General features: G+C 39.7%; 1 protein-coding gene across 4 annotated transcripts in view; it reads left to right on the top strand.

Annotated features, from left to right (window-relative positions):
- Positions 1-1,597: 1,597 nt before the first annotated feature.
- Positions 1,598-25,887, top strand: part of sphkap (SPHK1 interactor, AKAP domain containing) — a 181,079-nt gene continuing 156,789 nt past the window's right edge. For 2 of the 4 annotated variants that reach the window (XM_079674371.1, XM_079674367.1), the window contains exon 1: positions 1,599-1,755. The gene's annotated coding sequence lies outside the window, so the exon portion shown is untranslated. Of the gene's footprint in view, positions 1,756-25,887 lie in introns of all 4 variants that reach the window. The other 2 variants (XM_079674369.1, XM_079674370.1) reach the window with 2 other exon arrangements.

Genomic DNA, 25,887 nt, shown 5'->3' with positions numbered 1-25,887 from the left:
TGTGTTCTTTTTAACCAAATATCTCTCAGAGGGGTGTGGGGAGGGGCTCCTTATTTTCATCTAAGTAACAGGTAGAGAATCAGCACTTTGGAAACAGGGCTCACTGAAACAGAGGGGATTATGGGTAATGCTACAATGCTACATATGTTTGGTATTTCGAGCCAAACACTTCAGAGACATGTTTTGTATATATCTGAGACCTGTAATATATTGATGAAAAACAGTATAATAGGGGACCTTTAATGTCGCCTGTTACCGGCCCTAGGCTTACATATATTGGACCATGTGCACTACAGAGATATTTGTGGTCTTTACACTGCCTGCAGGATTCAGCCTGTTGGGGATGTTGTAAAAGCCTCAATGCCTTACTGACTGCAGCGAATGCACCGCATGAAAAGCCATTCATTTTCCGGCTGAGTGGTGCAGTTGGCCTTCTGACAGGCCAGTCGTCCACCTGGTTAAAGAGGGAGGCAGCGGAGGGCCAGGAGGAGAAAAGGGAGAGAGAAGAGAGGAAACAGTCCTGAAGGGTTAATGAAATCCACATCCACTTGAGGGCCAATTACTCATCTCTTAACGAGCGTGCTCTCTCACCCCTCCATCACCACCGCTTCTCTCTCCTGTTGATGCCGTTCACAACCGTTTGTGAGTGTGCAGCCCCCAGATATACCCAGTCCTTTGTCAAAAAGCCACATGCATGAGAAATATGTTGGTAGCCATGTGGAGAGAAGGAGTAGACATGCTTAAGAGGTTATCCAAGGCAACATTTGCATGAGCTTTAGCTTAACTTCTAAGAAGGTGGAGAGGTCTAAGCCCTGACTCTGTACCTGAAAGGATTGAGTTTCTGTTTACAGGTAGGAGAGGTAAAGAGTGTATCATTACTAATCACATGGCAACAGTGGTGGACAATAGCTAAGTATTCAAGTTCTGCACTGAAGTCCACTTTAGAGGAAGTTCTGCTTGAGTATTTCCTGCTACTACCTCACATCATTTAAGAGGCAAATATTCTCACTTCACTATATATATATTTATATATATATATATTTGATCATTTAAGTTCATTTTAAGATCCAAAACAAACATAATCAATAAATAATTCATCATGTATTGTGGATTTTTCTTTTTTAACTCTGAACAGCTCTCCCATTTAAATTAAAGTATTTATCATATTTTTACTGCACTTTAGTTTGACTTTTTTTCTTGTATTTATATTTTGTATAAATAATCAGTTTATTTATTATAGTATTTTAAATTGTTTTAATAATTGTTCTATTCCTTTTTCTGTGTCTACAGTATGTATGCACCGTTGGCGTTTACACAAAGCAATTCCTCATTTGTGTTAACTTGGCAAGGAACCCGATTCTTATTCACATCAGGCTTTGTTAAAGTTACTTAAATATTTATATTAAAAAACAAGTTACCCCTTGCGGCTGCACAATTAATTAACATGCATTAATCATTATATTTCGAAATTATAAAATATTATTCTGCACTTGGCTGTTTTTCATAATGAGTACTTTTACTTTTGGCACTTTGAGCACCTGTTGATGAAGAGGCCTGTTTGAACGGTCTAAGCCCCGCCCCTTTGTGTCTCCCCGCATCCCTCGAGCTAGCTCACCTGCTCCCGCACATTAAGCAGCTCTGCAGGACTTTTTGTCGAGAAATAATTGCTTGGAGTTTTCTGTTGGCGCTTTGGGACTTCGGTTACTTTTTCCTCAAAGGATTTATCCCCCCATGAGACTGCTGCACCGGAGCAAGGTAAGTGTCTGCTGCTTGTGCTGTTCTGCATATTGTGAGTGTTTTATTTGTAGTCAGTGTGCTTAGCAATGCTAGTAATACAGCTCACAGGCTACACATTAGCCCAAGCTATGAGGCTGCTAATTGTTTTGCTTGCTGAATGTCAGTTGTCATCTGTTGGCTGCTAATTTCTGCTCTTTGTTGTTGATAAGCTCTTGCTATTGCACTTTTAGCATGATGTCTAATTGTGTTTCTTTGTTGTTTGGCATGTGCAGTATGATGCTTTGATGTTGTTGTCTCATTTGGTGTTGAGTGTAAGTCTTATAATGTTGGTTTAAGGCTGTTAAATTGGTCTCTAGTAGGCCTAATGTTAAAGGGCAATATTATTTTATCGATGAAGTTGGGTATTTGACAGACATTGACTTCGGGACCATCGATACGGATTCACTAGATCACATGACATTGAAGGTTTTTTTTAAATTTAGACTTTTCAATGGAAAACTGCTGAATTTTCATACAATTGAAGGTAAACTAAAATCAATTTTCCAATAAAAATTGTTTCCTACAGTACTTGTCCAGTGTAAATCGATGTCTGCATTGATTTGGACACATCATATGGAGGGGTTTACAAGTAAAAAAAAAACTGCTTATTTAAAAAAAAAAAATTCATATAAAAGCAAATACAATTGAGTAAAACGAGGTGCAACTAAATGGTCCAATGTAGTATATCTGGTGTGGATTTGGTGTCACTGAGTCACATTACATGGAAGCTATTGATTTTTATTTCGATATTACATTTAAAAATCACAGAAAGATCGTATAAGGATAATATCCTATTGAAGGGCCTTTAGGGTTACCTATCCTACCTTGGCTGATGGTAATTTGCACGTCTTAACATTTCATAAGAAGAGATTGTCTGCTCTAAGTCATGGACTTTTTATTTGGGGAATTTAATATGCTTAATAGCTAAAGTTGGTCCTTAGCTTGCTGCTGCATATCAGCTCGATGGCCCTGTTAAGTTGTTTTTATATAGACTTAGATTCTACCGTATAATAGCTGGCATGATGTTCTGTATCTAATGTGATTATGAGGAGGGAAGTTGATTACCGCAGCTCCCCAATCTCTGCTTGCGGGGTCAGAACTATATAAACCAAATGTAATCTTAGTACTCATTCGCATTCATAAAATAAATCTCCTCCCAGGCTGTGAGTTGGTGTGCTGATATGCACTGGTAAATAAAAGATAAACAATAACACATCTTCCTCATATTCATAAGCTACATAAACCAATTGTAAAGCAACAGATCAGAGATAAACAAACTCTGCTTGTTGTTTTTGACAGCAGAAGTTTGATTTATAGTCTACATTTGCTTGCTAGAGTGATGAGAAAAGGCTCTTAGCCGCTTTCACACGAAGTACTTTGCCGTACTTAGTTCCCAGCACTTAGTACCCAGCACTTAGTACCCCCATGGAACTAAGTACAGATCGCGTTCACACCGGAATAAGTTCCCTGAGGGAAGATTACGCAAATGAAGCCGCTGACGTCACTTCTTCTGCTGCTTTGGGTTTACTGGCAGGCTGCTAACCACTTCACGGCGTATACTGCCAACCGAAGTCCACGGCCGGACGTCCCTGGAGTTGGGGACTGGCTTCAGTAGAAGCTGCTGGGAATGGGAGTCCCATTCAGAGTAAATCTCCAGAACGCCGACACCTCCTCATCTCCACCGCTCCCATGTTTTTTTTTGTGTTGCCATAAGTTAGTCTCTCTGCGTTGGTGTTGGGGGCTAATGCTAATAATGCTAATGCCAGCAAATACAATGGCGGCTTCACAAAACTTTTCAGAGTTTTACGGGCCGTGTTTTGCAATTCGCCCAGCCAATCGAAATTGGTACTTTTCTCCCCAGGATAGTAACCTTTTTTACTCATCTACTATTTCATAGTCTTTTATTATTATTATCATTATTATTTAAAAACAATTCTTGATTTTATTTTTTATTTTATTAATCTGTGTGAATCTTTGCTCTCCTGTTTTTCACGCTTACCCTGTTGCTGCTTGTACAGCTGAATTTCCCCACGGGGATTAATAAAGGTCCATTTTATCTTATCTTAGTCCCACCTCTCTAGCAGGCACTAAAAATGGGGGTAAAAGTTCTCTGAGCTAAGTTTTCTTTTTGGTGTAAACGCTAAATTCCAGGCACTAACGGAACTAAACGGGAAAAAGTATGGGTAAAAGTACTCCGGTGTGAAAGCGCCTATTGATGACAAAAGTCGGACATGTTGTTATTTGTGTCTACGAGTCCTCAGGGCCCAGGAGTTCAAAAACTTTTAATCTCAATCAGATCCGATCCGATTTTGAAGTCCCATTTTTTGTGGTCCAGGATCAGACAAGTCGGACAGATTTTGTCCCTGGAGTTCAAAGCAATTCAGGATAGGATCAGCCTGATCCAGATTACGATTTTTTTAAATGACTAGATCCTGAATATCAGTGCTATAATCCTACTGATCGCCATCTAGTGGACATGAAAAATAATACAAGGACGACAAAAGACCACATCGCAGAGACATCTATAATGTTTAATTATATTTTTTTATTTGAAAGGTGATGACAGATGATGGACTTTTCTTTTGTTGAAGATATTGTTACTTTAATCTAAATTACATTTGTGATTGACAATCTTTGCTGTGATACTTTTATGAGCATAAACATTTATGTCATCAACATTTGGTTGAAAACAAAATAGGCCACCACAAACGTGACCAAAAAATGAAAAATAAAATGTATTTCCCATGAAGGCTAAAAATGGTGTATTATTTCATTTGACAAACTTTGCCATCTTATTTAAATTAAAACATATTTTAAAATAAATTTTACAGTACATTTTGCTCTGTTAATCCACTGGAAATCCACCCCTCTGGTGGGATCAGGATAATCCAGTTTGTTGGGATCAAACTGATCCCAATCCTGTGTTGTCGGTTTGAACTACCCGTTTTGAAGATTTGATCCAGATTAAAGCTTGGATTGGATTTCCTGATCTGATCGGATATGAAAGTAATCCTAATCCTGTTTTTTGGTTTTGAACTCCCCAACATCCAAATCTGATCTAATCAGATAGGGATTAAAAGTTTTGAACTCCTGGGCCCTGGCTATTACTTAATCTAAAAAAACAGATATGCTTTATTACTTGTGGTTTTGATTCGTAAGGAAGACAGTAATAAGGTGAGGGTTGAAACACAGCCTGACTCAAACTGATGCTATTTATGATCAAATCTTAACCCTTAAGAAACCTTTTTACTTTGACCAATAATTTAATTTACGATCACCATCACCTTCAGGTGTAGAACATGCTGAGTGCTAGTTATTAAATGCTGCGGAGATGTAAACCTGCAACAATTCAAGTCAATTCATTTTAAGTTGATCGAACAAAATTGAATCCAAACTATAAAGGTTAATATAATAATTTGTATCTTTCTAGTCATTTTTCTCAAGCAAAAATATAGAATATTTGTTGGTAAAATATGAAATAATGATGTATTTTAACCTGTTAAACCCCATCCATCCATCCGCCCGCCCGCGGGGGGAAAACATGCATAATCTGCAGGAAACAGCGTCTGAGGGCTTCTTAATATTTAATAAACTATGAATGTTTCATATCCATGTAATGGGAAGAAACTCAGCTAACTGATGATATGAACAATCTTTTGCAAAAAAAAACACAAGACTAACACTGAGCCTCGGAATTAGCCCTGAGCAAAAGAATGCCAACGCCGTTAGCACAGAACTCACGGTATAAAACCCTTATTACTTATTGTAAATGCAAATCCAACCCATCGATTAGCATCGTGAGATTACACAGATTTGATAGGTATCTGTATCATCACTCCATGATCAGAACTCGTGACATTAGAAACAAAAACAGACATCACAACACGTGGCATTAGGTAGCAAAAACTGCAATATGTCTTACCTTTGTTGTTCTCTGATCAAAAGTTGCCTTCAATGGCATTAAAACGATAAAAACACTGCTGAAGGTTAATCCATTAATCCAATGTGTCTGTGTCCCTTTGAAATGATTTCTGATAATCCATCAGCAATAAACCTAGTTTTAAGTTTTCCAATTTCAGAGCGTAAGAGGTTTCGCTTTAGGCAAACTGCTTGCGCATAGCCCCACTTCTCAATGGTAACGTTGGCGTGTATGTGCAAATTCCCCTTCGATTCTATTGGCTCTAACGGTTCAAGAGAGATGTCAATCATCAAAATCGACCAATGGGTTCCAGAGAAACGGCAAAAACGCCCATTTCCACCCAAATCACCTCAGAGGTGGAGTTTTTTTTGCTAAATCTCTCTAAAAAGGTCAAAGGTCACTTGTTTTGCATCAATATTGAAACAGGGTACTTATTATATGTTGTACTTTGGATTCATAAAGCTTTTAGTCTAATTTACCATCATCCAAGGGTAGTTTTCACTATAAGTAAAAAATGTTATACTATGTTTAATCGGAATTTTCTTTAAAATAAAAAACATCTATATTGATTCTGACTTTTCTACATTCAACTCACAGGTTTATCATTACTTTGGGAAAAAGATTATTAATGTAACCCTTTTTAGAAGTGTAGTTATGGTCATTTGTTCTGGGAATGTCATTTTCGAGCCTGAAACCTGAAAAACAGGCTTGGGGTTTAACAGGTTAATAAATTAGTATTGTTTTGGTTTTAAAACAAACAGTTTTAGGATATCCCTTTGGCAGTAAGCATTTTTTATTCCCTTGAGATGTTTTTTTAAATGATTGAATTTATGAAATAGTGCTTTGATTTAGCTCAAAGCAATACTGTGCCTAAGGACAGTTTCAAAGAGCAGCTACTGAAGCATAGACTCTGTTTGCTTTAATAATATTTTGTGTTGCAAACAAAAAGGTGTGATGTGTAGGATGCCTAAAGGCCTTTTGATATAAACGTCGTGTACGTATTGCTTTGTTTCCTAGTTGTATGAAGATCCACTAGATTTAAATAGTTGTAAACAGGTCAGTGCTGCAGCATCAATTCAGTGGGTGATGAAACTCTTGAAGTTTTCTTGAAGTATCTTTAAATACCTTCTATCCTGATGATGCATAACCTATAAAGACAGACAGGAACATTAATAAAGAAGAATGGATCAGCCTTTATTTATAGCAACAAACAGGTGTTCCTCGTGTGGAAACAAGGTTATTCTTTTGTACAAAGCGAACTCGAATAATGCCACAGCTGTTAACGATATGGAAAAGTACAGAAATCACTTTGTTCTTGAACTAAAATACTACTCTCCAAAGGGGATTTTCTTCAAGGAAAATGACCTTGAGTGTTTTTACGTGCGTATGTGTGAGAAGGAAAGTGTGCCATAGTGGGTGTTTTTCTTACTATGGAAAGACTTTTGAAAGTCACTGGGAGACCATGTACACAACCAGCTTACACATCCATCGTGTTATATGTCTGTATGGAGAATCAGAGCAGGGGAAGCGGTATTGCAGTCAAAGAGAGAGCTGAGCCAGAAGGCAAGGCTCTAAATCTACCGGTCCATCTTCGTTCCTACTCTCACCTTTGGTCATGAAAGTTGGGTCATGACCGAAAGTATGAGATCGCGATTACCAGCGGTCCAAATGGGTTTCCTCCGGAGGATGGCTGGCATCTCCCATAGGGAATAAAGCGAGAGGTTTACAAGTAGTAAAAAGGAGCAAGTTGAGGTGGCACTTGGTAAGAAAACTACCTGGCCGTCTCCATAGGTGTTTCAGGCACGTCCAGCTGGGAGGAGACGGAGGGCACATGGCACCAGGTGGAGGGATGATATCTCAATGCTGGCCTGGGAGCGCCTTGGTATATCCCAGTAAGAGCTCGTTGATGTGGCCGGGGAAAGGGACGTTTTGGGCCCTCTGCTGGAACAGCTTCCTTCATGAGTCGACCACGTGTAGGCGGTTTTATGGTGGTATACATTGTGATTATTAGGGATGCTCCGATCGCCAATTTTGGGGCCGGAATCAGTATCGGCCGATACCGATCGCCGATCCGATCGAGTGGGCGGGGCCTATGGGGATCTTCCTTTTAAAGTGATGTTTAAAACTCAGATAATGGGGCTCATTCACTGGCGCTTCCACAAACAATAACCAACATAATTATTACATTCAAATGAAGTACATTATTCAAGTTTACATTGACTTTGGAGAATAACAAGGAGAAATGAGCGGAAGCGCTCTCTTTTCCTCTCTCTCCCTCTCCCTCTCTCTCTCTCTCTCTCTCTCTCTCTCTCTCCTTCTCTCTCCCCCTCTCTCTCTCCCTTTCTCTCTCTCTCTCTCTCCCTCTCTCTCTCTCTCTCTCTCTCTCTCTCTCCTCTCTCCCCCTCTCTCTCTTCCTCTCTTTCTCTCTCCCCCTCTCTCTCTCGCCTCTCTCTCTCTTCTCTCTCCCTCTCTCTCTCTCTCTCTCTCTCTCTCTCTCTCCCTCTCTCTCCCCCTCTCTCTCTCCCTCTCTCTCTTCTCTCTCCCCCTCTCTCTCTTCCTCTCTTCTCTCTCCCCCTCTCTCTCTTCCTCTCTCTCTCCTCTCTCCCTCTTTCCCCCTCTCTTTCTTCTCTCTCCCTCTCTCTCTCTTCTCTCTCCCCCTCTCTCTCTTCCTCTCTCTCTCTCTTTCTCTCTCTCTCTCTCTCTCTCTCTCTCTCCCTCTCTCTCCCCCTCTCTCTCTCTCCTGACAGCCTGTCAGTATCTCATGCAGCTCACTGATCCACTAATGAGTGACCCGACAGTGAAGAATAAATATATGTATAACTAGTTTAGCTTGTTCCAGAGGTAGATAAAATATTTAAGTGTGTTAGGTCTAACTCTTAGTGTGTGTTGCTCCGCTCACCGGTCCGTCACAGCGGGTGGAGCTGCAGGATTTCTGCTTCACACACGTTGCATACCGCTATTTTACTGTCCTTTTTGGACACCTTAAAATACTGCCAGACAGGTGAAGCCATCTTGGCGAGCTTGTTTTGCTGCGCACAGAGAAAAGTGTCTTTTATTTTACGTCATAATTTTACGTCATGCGATCGGCTCTCGCCATCGGTATTTTTAGAGAGCACCGTGAGTGAGTATCGGCCGATATATCGGAGCATCCCTAGTGATTATAGTCAAAATATATCGGTAGTATTATGGTCCAAACTGTTAAGGTGGTGCTGATCCCAAAGAGTGCTGGAATTGTTCTTGTTTTTAGGGGAAGGTTACCCTGATCTTGTTGTTTACAGCTTGACCCAGAAGAGACACAGGACCGTAGCAAAGCCTGATTCATTGTCTGTGTGTTTCGGTTACTTTATAAACATATATTCTTTGTGCATAATATTGAATACATAAAATATTGATGTTGTCAGCAGGCATGGAAATGTGTGCAAGTCATCTTCCCTGCAAGCCCTGTGGTTATAGAATAATGGAGCATAACGGTGGAGGCAGGTGTATCATACCCTTACTCCAGTTTGACTGAGAAATGGTGTGTTGGAAAACATTTTTTAATCTTCCTTATGCCTTTCTGTGTTGGTTCATAAAACATAACTGTGCTGCAATCTTTGAGACGTTTTTCTCAGGAGAGCATTGTTGTTGGAAACGCTACTAAGTCGCAGTCTAAACAAACACCCCCTCCGCTCAATGCATTCACTCGACAAAATCAACCAGAGCTACTACCAGAAGAGATTGAAAAATACTTAATAGAAAAATAACCTGTGGGCGATCAAACGTTTCCTATCAGGCAGCACATATCTGTAACACTATTCCCCAAGAACTGAGGAACATAACATCTCTCAATTCCTAATAGTTAAATGTACCCTTTTAACTCGATGAATCCCCTTGTCGTCAAATATATAAATATTTGTAATTCAATTCAAAACCTTTTATTTATCCAGGTAAAATCCCATTGAGATCTCTTTTTCAAGGGAGACCTGCACATGCTATTTCTATGCAATATGACCCTTTTTGAGGACATTTAAGAGCACACATCTCTAAGACAATAAAGTGTTGCTTTTGCATGATTCTTAGTGGAGTAATAACTTTTTAGGGGATGGAGGGTTTACTCGAATAGATAACATGTACGCCTTCCCGTGTATGTTGTCCTCCGTGATGGATCTACTGTATGTGTCTAATATGACCTCCACAACCCTCCCATTACCATATCACTTTCCTCAAGGGTGTGAAACATCACCACACTGTGGAGGTTTCAACCAGACGTGCATGAACTCACTCAGGGTTATCTCCAAGGTCAAAAGCTCCTGTACAGTACGCTCAGCTAAGACTAGTAAGGCTTTTTTACCTCCGTCTTATTGTGTTTAGACTAGAGCAGTGTTTACGGGCTGGTCAATGTGTCCAGGAAGATTTCAATGTCCCAGACAAATGGAAGAAGTTCCGGTAACATATGATCTGTTAAATTGAGCTTGAAAACAATTGATAGGGCATGCTTAGGGATGGGAATTTGAAAGCAAATGTATATTCAAATATTCGACCCACCAAAAAACGGTTAACCGGTTAACTGAAATGTACATATCTTATAAAAACAACTTTCAATTACTTTTGGAAATAAATAAATACATTCAAACCAAGTCAAATGTGTCAAATGTATTGAACTGGTGATCACAGTTTGACAGCTATAGGCCTACAGCTTTCATGTGTGATTCACAATCAGCCCAGCTGTAGAAAAGACCCTCTCAGCTGGAACGGAGGTTGCGGGTATAGCAATGTATAGTATGTATATATAAGTTTAATTTGGCATAGTTTGAGCTCTACACCGCACTCACTAACCTGGTCGAAATATTTCCACACATTACTCCTTTTTGACGCCATGTCTGTTGTGTAGGACTCTTCTTAGAGTGTAAATAATTACCGGACTATGACTGTTAAAATATGTTGAATACCGGCAAAACTAAATCTCTCCTGTCAAAATGTCTTTGTACTTTGCCGCCACACACGGTTGCCAAGCAGCGCTTATTGTTGTTTAGGCTGGCCACTCATGTGTCGCGAGTGTTGACAGGGGGCGTGGGAGCACGCTCATGAACTGTTAGCGCCGGAACCTCGCAACGGCTGCGGAGCGCATTTGCGCCGCATTTGGGCCTAAGATGAGGTTTGAGTCTGCGTGATCTGCGTGTAGGGAGGGGCAGCAGCCATATCATTAGCTGGAACTAGCTAGATCTGTCCCACTGTGAGGGACCGGTCAGCGGAGCAAAACACACCTTTAGACGTCACCTAACACATTTAGCTATGGCACTGTCGTATACATTGAATTATTCAATTTGATAATATGTAATCAACTTAGGCATCACTCCCAAAAAAAATAAATAAAAATAAAAATATTAATAACTCATATTCGAATAGCTGAATAATTTCGAATATTCGATTAATCGTTCCCATCACTCTTACATCTATCATTTTGCATCTTGTCACACACAAAGTCTGTTCATTTTATATGCAAATATAATAAGTCAAAAGTAATTAGTACTTTATACGTACCGTTTATACTGTATAAACCATGCAAACGAGGATATGGAGAAAATCAAATATCTCCTATGATCAAATACCTCTGTCAATATCGGGATGATATTGTATAGTTGACAGTTGGAGCTTTCACACAAATATTTACACAATTACATTTCTGATCAATAAAAGTTACGTGGATGTAATGGCCAATTATAAAACGGATAGAACAGTCGGGTACATTTAGAAAATTAAATCACAGCCTTCAAAAACAGGAAACACATTATTTAAGTGGTATTAAGATATCATTATAATATAAGATGTCTTGAATTAATATATGGATATATTTCCCAGTCCTTCCTGGCAGACTTTCACATGACCTTTTTTAAGACTGAACAAAGCAGCTTGCATAAGATCACCTCTCAGGAGAGTCCTCTCGCAGACTGAGGTAAATTATTAAGCTAATTTATTTCAGCCTGCTAATCACAATATCCTTCTCCGGCATAGTGTGTGCATTTCGTGAACATTACTGTGAGATAAGACGCAATGAGGCTTATGGTTGTAAGAAAATATTGTAAATAATGTGACTGCAAATGCAACGTATTTTAGTTTTTAAAACACAACAACATCTGTCAAGTCTGTCCTCTATAGTTGCTCTCTCTTTGTGCTCGAGTCTTTTTTAAATCCTTCCCCGGTTTATCTTCTCTGCATAATATGTTCTGCTCTTCTCCTTTATCTCTTTCCAGCTCTCTTCCGCTTTAGCTGTCCCCACACTCATTTTGTCTTTTGGCTTGTGCCAAGAAAGAGGCTCATATTGTGCTGTAAGAGACTGTATTTCAGGAGAATTAACTGCCGTGTCCTTAGCTGAGTTGAATAAGGATGGATGATTGATGTGACGGTAAGATTTAAGAACTTCATCCATTAAAGTGACTTCTCCTTCCTCTGTTCTCATCATTGTTGCTGTGTCCTTGCTTTCATGAGCAATGGGAAGAGGGATCAAACATTTTCATTGAAAACATGGTTTCTTAAAGGCTTTAAGGGAATATGCTTTGTTAAATCTCATTATCCCAAAATATTTTTGATTGTGTTGGCACTAGGGACGTCACAATTTACAAGACTTCGGTACCAAATATGCTAAAATCCTTACTTCCTACAGTAGAGTACAGGGATGGGTATCGTTTGAAATGTATCGATTCCGGTTCTTATCGATTCCCCGTTTCGATTCCAAAATTGTAAAAGAAAGAGGTCAAGCGTTTAGATAACAAAAATATCTTTATTCTTTTAAGCTTTAACTGACATTTTTACAAATAAAGAATATACATTCATTACAAATGTATTGCACAATAACTGTGCTTTATTTTATCTGAGCTATGCCTGTGGCAAGCTATTAACAGGCATTACACTGTGCCTTGTCTTTTTCTTTTTTAGTGTAATGGAGCCTCACTTTAGAGCGTTTACCGCGATCCATCTTTGGTGTTATGAAGTGACTGAGCTCGTGAACTGTCTACGGGAGGGCGGGGGAGCCTCGCTGCGGGTCAACTGTGGACCTCTGTCGCCTGTCAGCGCAACTTACATGATGGCGTTTAAAAAAATGAAGGGCGGTGCCGGTCGTCAGCGTACCGGAACACAGACACAGAACGGCCCGCTGACGACCGGCCGTTCTGTGATTCTCCAGAACACACAGATGGCCAGTCCGCCCTTACCCTGTATTCCACCGGGTCACCGTTTAGGAACCGTTAAGCAGAACCAAAATTGTGTATTTTGTATGGGTACCCGGTACCTGGCATTTTCTTATTGGTTCTCTTCTGGAACAGAGTTTCGGTTCCCAACCCTAGTAGAGTGCTGCCGGAGGGTATGGGTATCGTTTGGATTTCGATGATACGGATTCTGTTAATTTATACCAGCATTTATTGATACTCTTATTGACACCGTCATTTGGTGTAAAAACTAAAAACATTTAATGAAAAGCTGTGAAAAGATTCAATAACAGTTCCCTTTATTATCGCCATTATCACGCGAGCAGCACGCTCCTCACCAACCGTAGCGTAACACAAATAATCAGGCACTGCTACAGTACAAGTTCTCGATACCCAACCCCAAGGGCAGGGAATGAAATACTGGGTGGTACCGTCAGGGCTCCTAATAACGGTGTCCCAAGGATGATGAGAATTAGTTTGGAGTTTATCCCTATATAATGCTACACTGTGAACAAATCTGTGTCAAAGTTGGCAAAAGGAGACCTAGTTTACGTTAGCTGTTGCTAATTAAGCGAGCTAACATAACCAGAGTGAGGTTCCATTGAGTTGCATTATGTTTTTTTCGAGTAAAAATGCGTATGAAGCAAAGTAAATCATAACGTCATCATGATTATCAAATGAAATCTTGTAAAAAAGCTGTTTTTTTTCACACAAATGTATAAATACCTACATTTGCTTTCAAGAAATTGTTCTTCTTAGAGAGGGAATTATGACCTTTTTTAAAATTCAATCAAAAACCAGTAGGTAAACATTTTAAAAAAAACAAGCGTGTTGAATTACCTTTTGTTTTTTACCATGGTATCGTGTTGGGTCACAATAATTTAGAAATGTGACTGGTGTTGTTATCGACTAATACATTTCCTATTTGTCACCTTTTGTTCTTTTCACTTTCAATGTTGGACCGCTGTATTCACATACTGATGTTGCACACCACAAGCTCTCATATAACCTCTATTGAGAGTTACCGACTGTGCACAATAACCTTGCATACTGTGAGTAAGTATGGGCAGCTTCTGAAGCATTATGCAGCAGTAAATGGTTAGAAGCTGTTTGCTGGCTGCATGGCTCTGAAATGTCTTATCAGCCACTCAGAGAGCCGGTGGTTCAATGGATGGCACTCCTAAAACTGTCCTATGATGAATGGCCCCAATTATGACCATGACCTTTCTCTTTGTTGCTCATGCTTTCTCCTCAATCCCTTTCCTACGCTTCGTTGGTCTGTTTACCTTTCCTACTCTCAGAGATCCTTCGTCCTTTTGTCTTCGTTGGGATTTCCTTTCTTACCCTTATCTTCCTGTGGACTTTGCTTTGCCTACATTTGAAAATCTAGCATACCCCCTGCCTTGGTCCTTTATGAGATTCAGTATGCATGAGAGTGTCTAAGCACAGAAAATAAATAAAACCAGGAGGTCTCTGGTTGTGAAAGAGAAAAAGGACTGTCCCCTCTTTCCATTCCTCGATGCTTCAGGCCGAGCTGGATGCCCATTAAAAAGGAAATTGGCAGCTATAGCAAGTTGATGTGGGCTCTTGCCCTCTTTGACTCCTGCTGGCTGTGCTGATGAGTGAAAAAAGCAAAATACAATGAATAATATAACTAGTGTTTGACTCTGACTCTTTCAAGGGGTCAGAACAGGTCACATGCTTATTTTATAAAACGTTTTTGCTTCACAATTTCATATTCAAGCTTCACTTCATACATTTCCTGTAGATCTATAAATATTTTATATTATTTGCGAAAAAATCTTCCTCGCTCCCCTGTTTGTATTTAAGTTTCTCGATTAAGATGCTAATGCCAAATTCTAATATTGCTGAGTAGAGCAGGAAATATTATAATGTATTTCAATGTAACCAACGACTGCTAACCGCTAACGTTAGCTCTGGGTTAATATATTATTGACTTCTATGTTGATGGAACCGATAAGTAGAATTGGAATTTTGGAACTGGTTCTAATATTGTTACCGCTTTTCAAAACCCATCCCATTTATTTTTCTCATAACATTTGTTACCAGCACTGAACCATCAGCAGCTAAATGCAATGTAATGTTAATGGTTTGTCCTATTTGAAGCAAATATTCCTGCTTATTTCTTGTTGTTCTGATTTTGTATTAGGGCTGCTGAATTAATCTTATTTTAATCGCAATTACGAATTTGGCTTGCAACGATTATGAAAACATCGAAATAAAACGATTTTTCATTTTTTTATTGGTTTTTCAGTTGAATTATACTTAAAGTTCAGCGTAATCAACTGTTCAAAACATACTGTTCACATTTTTTTTTCAATAAATGGATGTTTTCAAAGTTAATGGATAATCGTTTTTAATAATCGTATCTTTATGGTTTATTGCATATTAGAAGTCACTTTGGACAAAAATGTGAGCTAAATGTAATATAATGCTTCACCTGTAGGGATCTGCTTTCACTTCAAGTCTGATGCTAATTGATAAGTTACAGAAAGCTGTTTTTCATCTTAAGGTGCTTACACACCAAACTGACACCAAAGAACACGTCACCTCACGTCGCCTCACGTCGCCTCACGTCGCCTCACGTCGCCTCACGTCGCCTCACGTCTCCTGCTTCTTGGCCAACAGTCGCACTGGAACACACCGCAAAGACTTCAGCCGACGGCCAAGTAGCACGTACGAACTGCGCATGCGTAAGTGGCAATAAGTCTCCTTACCAGCAGGCGGCGGTAGTGTGTATTCGTCATTCAAAAGAGCCTATCACAGCAGTAAGTGCTGGTAGTGCTGGGACATGTTGTTGATTAGGACAGTTGGTGGTATATTTGAGCAAATGAAGGGACACGTATTGCTGACCAATGGGATCAGGTCATCAGACCGCAGTCCCCTGTGGTCGCTCTGATTAATTAGTTTTACTGTGGAGGGGAGATGACACAGACACTGCAATTAATAAGACCACTGAGGCTGAACAATAAAAAGGCTGCTGTTTGATGAACTCCATGTGTTACCTTATAACTCAAACTTACACATAATGAGTTACTGTGTGAGAATAACTACTTTGGCATTACCAGGTATTTTCTTTACAAAAAGTCCTTCATACAATAGAAGTAGTGCTAAATCTGTTGTGCATCAACACTAATAGTTAATCGGAAAAATGCAAATACAAATTGACCAGAAAGAAACACTTCTATATTCAAAATGCCAGCTATTTGTTTCACGACAGAAACTAGGGGGAAGAAACGTTTGCTTATTAACTGTCAAATGTATACGATACATTTATGCTGAGTATAATTATATCATTTCTGGAGATTTCAAGAAAGAAACTGGAGACAGGAGCTTATGATTTTGGGTGTTTACTTACAAGAAAGACCTCAGTTATCCAATACAGACTCTTCAGATCAACATCCTTCACTTCTTGACTCTGAATCTGCTCTTTGGACTTCAGTGGTCTCTCCCTCTCTCCTCGTCTCCCTAACTTCACTTCCTGTGTGGTTCCTCGGGGCATCAGGAGGACAGATGTCTGATGGGTTTTTCTTAACGGAAAAAGACTGCGGGCGAGGGCAGCAGCAGATGAGTTGGATGATGGAGGTCGAGGAGTGTCTGAATGTGTCTGTTTTCAACACTTTCCTCCCTCTGGATTGACAAAAGTAATATTTATTTCAAAGAATAGAAAGGAGATAAAGAGCCCATCTGTTGACTTAAATATCTCTGGTGAGAACGTATCAACCGCGTATCAAAAAAATCTTAATGGATCTGTCTGGTTAGATAAAAGCTGGATGAAATGGAAATAACAGAAAGCCTCGTCCTTTGTGTTTGAAGCATACTCTTATCAGATAAGAGCGCCTTTAGCTGTATTCTATTGGAGAAACATGGCTTTTCTGACTTAGATTAGGCCAGATTTTGGAAAGCTGATCCATCCCAAGACGACCGGGTTTTGTTTGGACTTAATAGTTATTGTGCAGATACTGCTCCAATCTGTACGGATCATCTGTGTCCAAAATGAGAACAGAACCAAACAAACATTTCTTTTTAATTAATTATTGAAGAAAATTCAGTCTAAAGGGGTTTCTGTTATTAACTGAAGCCAGCCAGTAGTCCGAGTAATGGTTTAAAGGTGACCTATCATGCAAAATGCACTTCTGTACGTCTTGTATACATGAATATGTGTCCCCGGTGTTCCAGGGAACTCACCAAGTGTCAGAAAACACAACCCTCTCTATTTTCCTCCATACCCAAATCTCTTAAAAAGGGGCTGCAACGGATCTGATACAGACTGATCCAGATTTGAACACTTCTATGACGTCACAGAAGTGGCGCTACAGCTATTGGGCCAACTCCACCAATCAGGAGACAGCCACGGACATTGCCGTTCCAAAGCGCTGGAGACGCTGTAGTACATATGCAAGGCCTGTAGATGGTGCTGTTCTCACAGAATCAGCCCATGATGCAAAAACAGTGTTCAATTGAGCGAAATGAGGAATGGCTAAAATGCATGATCTGTTTGGTATTTTGAAAAATAAAAAGTATAAATATGCCTTATATAGGTATGGTCCTACACTATATTATTCAAATATAGCATGATAGGTCCACTTTAATTGTCGGTGAATTTGTGTAGGGCGCTTTTCCTTTGGTCCAAAGGGCATAAGTACATCATGGGTGAGCAAGCTGCTCTTACGCCCAATTAATCTCTCCACATATGTGTGTGAGTTTCCGAAAACACATGTGAATTTAACATTTGTACTGAGCCATTGAAACATGTTGTTATATCTCCCCCCCCAGAGTCTTGCCAATAAAACACTCCTTGCTCATTATGAAAGGAGGAATTTTAGTTAAGAATGTCTGGTTTTACGAATGAATTGAGAGCCTTTTTTTATTCTTTAATACATAGAAAAAAATGTTACACTTTATGCTCATCGATTAAAGTGGTGTGTGTGTGTGTGTGTGTGTGTGTGTGTGTGTGTGTGTGTGTGTGTGTGTGTGTGTGTGTGTGTGTGTGTGTGTGTGTGTGTGTGTGTGTGTGTGTGTGTGTGTGTGTGTGTGTGTGTGTGTGTGTGTGTGTGTGTGTGTGTGTGTGTGTGTGTGTGTGTGTGTGTGTGTGTGTGTGTGTGTGTGTGTGTGTGTGTGTGTGTGTGTGTGTGTGTGTGTGTGTGTGTGTGTGTGTGTCATTCATTTCACTTCCTTTGGTTAAGTTGAAGTTTCTGATCACATTTTGCTTGATTCACGCTGTAATTATCATTAGCGGAAACAGTTGCTGACTCATTCTGGTGCAATCATTTTTTTTGTGCACCTCCTAGAATGAAACTATTCAGAGGAAACTGAACAAGAAGCTTTTGGTCTTTGATTGCATTTCCAGAATAGTGTAAATCAAGCAGCTTTTTAAGGCAGCTGCTGATGCCCAGAAAACCCAGTCGCTCACAAGCCAAATGTGACCGTGGTGGGTAACCCCCGGGTATTTGTGTGTGTTTAACCCGACAACTCTACAAATGCTTATATAGAGTCTGATGTTAGTCAACAAACCAGGCTGATCACGGGTTACGTTAGTTCCTGGCTTCTCCGTTTTGGGAAATCTAACAAATATCATAGGATGCTTCAAGCAAAGGAAATCAAATAATTGATGTTTTTAAAAAGTTTTGAAAAGATGCAGTGTCGTAAGGACTGATACAGGAAATCTTTCCAACAGCAAGCGCAATTTGGGATACATAAAATAAATCTACGGATATATTTGAACTTTGAGATCCGACTAAAAGATAATTACTTTTTTTTTTTTGAGGATCTGAGTTTTTCTCAGAACGCTGAGGGTAGCATCCCACCTAATCTGGAGGCACCGCTCTCCATAGAATAATATATCAATACAAATCAGTTGGACCTCTTGTCATGTGAATCCAGGTTTAGAATTCTGAGAAAAGAATCTGAATCTCTAAATTCTTATTTTCTCTGAATTTTGATTTTTTTTCCCCCAGATTTGTTTTTAATATTCAGACTTTTTAAAGACTACAATCTCAGAATTTCTCCCATAAAACCCCGACTTTTTATTAGTTCTCAAAAAAGGATTCACACGTGGCCCTATCTTTTCTTCCATATACAGTATGTCTAATCTTATCTACAGTATCTGTATCAGTCTTACACTGTAGTGTTTGGAGTTGAAATGCCTCCTTCAAACACACATTGAAGGTGTGTGTAGTTGTTAGGGCGCAGAGAGCAGAGCAGGTCCATTTCCTTTATTTATCCAGCAGGTAACTCTCTGCTCCCATGGCAGTTCTTACCGTTCCTGAAAGCATTAGCAAAGCTTGTCTGCTTTCCTTCTTTGATGGCCTCTGTGTAAAGGACTAGTCTTGTTAAAGGCTCATCATACGGTCCACTAATCTACTTTTGTGTGCGTGAGTAAACTATTATTTACATTCGGATGTTGATGTCCTTTTCCACTCGGTGGCTGATTAAAGCTGGACTGTCGTCATCCAGAAAGTGGACTAATATATCCAATTAACTCCAGTCAGTTGGCACCATGTGCTTTCTAGTTATTCCATGACGTGAACACTTAAAAAAACAAAACATTGCTGTATTATTAGAAAAACGAAATGGATTACACGTGGAAAGTGAAGAAGTAGTAATATTGTTTGAGTGGCTTTTTTTGGACATTTTACAATAACCTTTTTAAGATGATGAAGAGTTAGGGTTTGGCAATGGAGTAAAGCCCCGGACACACCAAGCCGATTTTGGCCGTTGATGGATGTCAGGCCGTCGATGAGCGTCCTGTCGCCCTACTCAGATTGGTGTGTCCCGCACTGTCATGTCTTTTCGGCCGTGCCGACACCTTGTTGGCTGAAAAACCTACCGATTCGACAGCTGTCGGTCAAACAAATCACTCTGATTGGCTGTTCAGCTTAGCGAATCAGTGCATGAGAAGCTAAACGGAAGTGAGGGACCCAAACAAACTATTAAGGAGGCAAATCTGAGATTTCATTGAACTCCAGCTCCCGACACAGGTTGGGGAAAGCCCCATGAGCTTCTCGCTGTAGAGTGAAAATGGAACGCACGTTATTTGTTTGTTTATATCACGCAGTCTGTTCTTCTTCTCTCAGTTATCTCGCAGTCTGGCTTCCGGTTGCCTCTTTTGAATGACGAATACACACTACCGCGCCTGCTGGTAAGGAGAGTTATTGCCACTCACGCATGCGCAGTTCGTACGTGCTACTTGGCCGTCGGCTGAAGTCTTTGCGGTGTGTTCCAGTGCGACAATAATATTGTTTGAGTGGCTTTTTTGGGACATTTTACAAAAATGTTTTTAAGATGATGAAGAGTTAGGGTTTGGGTATGGAGTAAGATAATAATAATGTGGCGAAGGCTTTTGAATACCGAACCTCACCATGTCCAACTACTGCTTGTCATTAGCAGCCCAATACTTTTCAGTTAATAGCAGACACAGCAGATGAACAGGAAACTGCCTTTACATTCTTTGATTCATTAATAATTTCTTATACTTTTTTCATGACTTATTTCCAAGAAAGTTAGGATCAATATCTGGTGAACACAATATTTAAAGCGATTATATTGCATGTTTCGTTTGCCTGTTTTACAGATCAGTAGATAGGTAGGAAAAGCTTTTGATGTAATTGATCGATAAGTTAAATACTTTTTTATCAGTTCTTGATACTGAATGACTTATGATTACATATCTGGTGATCATGCATTATTTACAAAAACTCAGATTTGTCGATTCAAACCAAACACAGCCCTAGAGTCCTGAAACTAGTAAGGGGGGTAGTGAACAGAACCTATCCAAGCACATCAGCTGAAAAAAAAAAAAGTGGACCAAAAAACTATTTTTTTTACTTAAATTCCCATAAAGGGTCTTGAGAGTTTTGCTGAAGGGCTATTGGTCCAGACTGCGTACAACTTCAAAACACTGCCAGCCAGCCCTCGCCACCCACTCTGCTCCGTCTCCGTTCACAATGAAGGGATCAATGCATGTGGACCAGTGTGGGTGTGAATTTGCATCTTGAATTAGTGTGATGCTGTGATGAAGAATATTTTTGGCACTTACTCTAACATGTGCACTTACAGAGAAAGGAGTCCCGTCAATCCTGGAGGGAATATTCTTGATTATTTAATAAATCACCTAATTATCGATCTAAATGATTGGCACTTGATAGATCTGCAACAACAGGGTTTCTTTGAGCCAACAATAAGAAAACATGACACCACCACCACATAACAAGTCCAAGTCAACCCCTGTTTACTTTTGTGTATTCAACTCTCCAGTGAGCATTTGCTGCCTAGCACCCAGTGTACTCGGTAGGGATTAGACACACACACACACACACACACACACACACACACACACACACACACACACACACACACACACACACACACACACACACACACACACACACACACACACACACACACACACGCCTAATACCCTTTATCCCAAGCCTCAGAGGGAGGTTGTAGCTATAGACCCAGGACAGCAGGGTCGGATTTAAAAAAAGTACCATTACCAAAGAAAGGCAGATCGACCCTTATAAGTGTGGTGAGTGCTTTCTTGTATTAATACCTTTTACTGTTTGATCTGCCTCTGTGGATGCCAACAACAGTGTGTGTGCATGTGCCTTTCATATGTGTGTGTGTGTGTGTTTATCAAAAGGTCTTTGTGATCAATTACCTATCTCTCCTTGCATTAAAGGGTCTCAGGTACATTTGATGTATTCAGGCATGCAGTTGTGTTCAGCTCGAGTTCATTCACGTCCCTGCTGTGTTGCCATATGTTATGCTAAACCTGGTTGTTCTACATGGTTGCAAATTGCTCAGTGTGCTGCGAGTCTCAAGATAAATAAACACACAGGAACAGGTTTAATTTAACACCTGGCGCAAGGTACGTCAATGGTTCTTTGTGCGTTTGTCAGAAATTAGATTTAGACTTCCTCTGTTGGCTCGTAATGTTGTGCAACAGTTCACTGGCTTCTGTGAATAGCCAACTGCTGACTTCAGACTGTGAGTTTGTGAGCAGCTGAGACTCACTTTCCCTCTCCCTCGTTGATAAGTGTGGACATGTGGAGGCTGGAGTGACGTTGGTACTTCGTAGTTCGTACAAATTGCACAATCAGACAATCACAAGTTTTCTAAGAAGAGCTGATTTGTTGTGTCAAATATTCAATGTTTTTTTTTTCATAAAACTTTACCAGATGTTTTTGTGTCCTTCACGAAGATGCAGCTGCATTTTGCATGAAGGCCTATATACAGTATTGATCAATTATTAAGCCTTTACTTTGAAATGTCTTTGCGTCAAGGTACCTCAATGTGTCTCGAACTCATAACGATATTGATTACGATTAATTGGCTATACTTCTTTGGAGTAGTTGGAATGCAGGCGATATGAAGGCAATAAGATACTGATATTTAGAACTGATTGGGATATAATACACACACACACACACACACACACACACAGACACACAGACACACAGACACACACACACACACACACACACACACACACACACACACACACACACACACACACACACACACACACACACACACACACACACACACACACACACACACACACACACACTGCCTGATTATTCCCCATATTATTAGTTTTATAAAGCAGATCTCCGGTGGCGCATGGTGTGTGTGTGTGTGTGTTCGTTGTGTTTATTTACCTTTTTATAAAACGGTAAGGTAACCTTCTCGAAGTCGGGATAACGGACTTCATATAATTTCAACAATAAAGAGAGCAAAAAAAAGCAAACGTTGACTTACCTCCAAGTGCTTTTTAAGATTAGACGTGGAGTCCTTTGATGCAGACAGACGGACGGACGGACAGACGGACAGACGGATAGACGGATAGACGGATAGACGGATAGACGGACAGACGGACAGACGGACAGACGGACAGACGGACAGACGGACAGACAGACAGACAGACAGACAGACAGACAGACAGACAGACAGACAGACAGACAGACAGACAGACAGACAGACAGACAGACAGACAGACAGACAGACAGACAGACAGACAGACACTATTGATGGTTGGAAGACACAAGGTACACTGGACCGTCATATTCTTCCCATGGTCTTGTTTAAATTATAAGTGGTGTCGATAACGCCATGATTTCAACGGAGGCTTTTCTTCCTCCATGTTTCGTTATTGTTTCACTGAGCGGACCCGCAATTTTTTTCAAACGCTCCCTTTTTTGGTCCATCTGCGGCGGTACTAGGTTTTGTGCGCTGTGATGATTCGGTTGTACCTTTTAATAATGAATATTAAATGTTGTGAGGAAATCTTTGCACCAATAATTCCAATAAGTAATCCAAAATGTATTCACTTCAGGTTTACGAAAGTAACTGTAATCAGATTACTCGTTTTTCAAATGTAACGCGAGCTGAATACAGTTACTTGATTTTGGCCGTTACATGTATTACGTTACAACCCAACGCTGGATTTAAATACATAAAATGAGCTCTGTATTTCCCAATGTTTACCAGCTGCAAACTTAAAGTGCAATACTTATTGATGATAATACTTTTTTACAAGTTGATATGTTGATAAAAAGACAAATAATCACCTAGATCATGTGATTTATCCTCTGGGCCCAGGAGTTCAAAACTTTTAATCTCAATCAGATCCGATCAGATTTTGAAATCCCATTTTTTGTGATCCAGGATCAGACAAGTCGGCCACATTTTGTCCCTGGAGTTCAAAGCAATTCAGGATAGGATCAGCCTGATCCAGATTACGATTTTTCAAGATGACTAGATCCTGAATATCAGTGCTTTAATCCTACCGATCGCCATCTAGTGGACATGAAAAATAATACAAGGAAGACAAGAGACCACATTGCAGAGACATCAGATGTCGGCAATTACGATTGAAAGGTGATGACAAATTAATGGACATTATTTTTGTTGAAGATATTATTTCTTTAATCTAAATTGCATTTGTGATTGACAATCTTTGCTGTGATACTTTTATGAACATAAACATTTATGTCATCAACATTTGGTTGAAAACAAAATAGGCCACCACAAACGTGACCAAAAAATGAAAAATAAAATGGATTTCCCATGAAGGCTAAAAATTGTGTATTATTTCAGTTAACAAACGTCGCCATCTTATTTCAATTGAAATATATTTTAAAATAAATGGTACAGTACATTTTGCTCTGGTAATCCACTGGAAACCCACCCCTCTGGTGGGATCAGGATAATCCAGTTTTTTGGGATCAAACTGATCCCAATCCTGTGTTGTCGGTTTGAACTACCCATTTTGAAGATTTGATCCAGATTAAAGCTTGGATTGGATTTCCTGATCTGATCGGATATGAAAGTGATCCTAATCCTGTTTTTTGGTTTTGAACTCCCCAAAATCCAAATCTGATTTGATCAGATAGGGATTAAAAGTGTTGAACTCCTGGGCCCTGGGGACTATGAATATCTGTACATTATTTCACGGCAAGCCATCCAAAAGTTGGTCACATCTTACAACAAAAACGAATGACTGTGTTTGGAAGAATAGTTTTTCGTCTTCTTTGATTTGATGACGTAACTATAATATAATCTACTATGGATTTGGGTCACGTGTATACATCTCCTCACTGTTTTTGAGGGTCTTTGCAGTGTGGACATTTGACCTGAGAGCAGAGTGGATTGAATGTGTGTACGCCTGATGACTGCTCTAAGTGTTTAGCAGCAGAAATGAATTATGGGGGAGCTAACTGGATTAGTGTAAGGCGGTTTAGCTTCCTGCAGCTTCAGAGGAGAAACACTGACATGTTCTCCCTTTTTTTGTCTGTTTTGGTCACTTCAAAAAATAATTTCAGCTGCAGCAATGGAGGGAAAAAAAGTAAATGATCTTCTGCAAGCCTACTTTATACAAATAATTGGCTCTTTTTAAATTAAAATAAAATCCATCGGTATCATACAAAGAAGATAATACACTGGTGTTTGAAAGGATTCAGAAAGAACAAGTCTCCATCAAAACAAACCTCAGTAGAACGAGGATAACTGTTTTAATGTTTGCAGAATATTAAATATATAGATTCTTTCATTGAATGTGTGCAAAATAATGGACAACACATTTTTTTTTCAGAGAAAAGATGAGAATAAAAGAAAAGCCATTTCTGAGAGAACATTAGAAAATGATTGTTATGGGCTGGCCTTTTCTCAACACCCATAGCACAACAACAACAACAACAACAACAACAACAACAACAACAACAACAACAACAACACAGGAAACAAGGTGGAGTAAGGGTTCTATTCATTGAAGCTGAAAAAGGCCAAAGCTTCAGCGTGTTCTCTTCAGATTGCCAATACTGTTCCTGTGATCTTTATCCAAGTGGAGATTGCTTGATTTGCTGCCTCACTGCTGCTTTAGCCAGATTACACAAACACCGGAACACAGTCATACGTGACATCTGACTCCACAGAGGGGAATGTAAGAAAGCACAGGCATACTCTAATGATGCTGATGTGCTGCCAACACAATTATGTAAATCATCGGAGAAAAAAAATTGGATCAATTCTGCCCAAAAGGTTTTAGTCACAGAGCTGCTTTTCTTTAAGCGGCTGAAAAATAACTCAATTTTGAAGAACCAAAACCGGCATTTCCTCATTTGGCGTCTTGGCTCTAAAGCGAGAGACAATCCCCAAAGACCCCCCGTAAACATGCCCACACGTGTTGACAGTGAGGGACATGAAAGTGGGTTTGTGCTCTGTAGCCTTTTTCCCCTGTTCATGACAACTGTATGTGGTTTTCTTTTTTTCTTAGAAATCTGACTTTCATCTCAGGATTTTTTTGTACAATTGTAACTATTTTTTAAGATTCTGAAAAAGTCAGAATTAAAAATGAATAAATAAAATCAAAATTCTACCAAAAAAATTTGAGATTAAAGTCAGAATTAAAAAAAAGTCAGAATTTTTAGAAAAAAGTCAATCTGAGAAAAAAAAAAGTCAAATTTCGGACTTTAATCGTTTAATTTT

Source organism: Notothenia rossii (assembly GCF_949606895.1).
Source record: "Notothenia rossii genome assembly, chromosome: 4".
Taxonomy (NCBI): Eukaryota; Metazoa; Chordata; class Actinopteri; order Perciformes; family Nototheniidae; genus Notothenia; species Notothenia rossii.
This window is presented reverse-complemented; position numbering and strand designations above follow the sequence as displayed.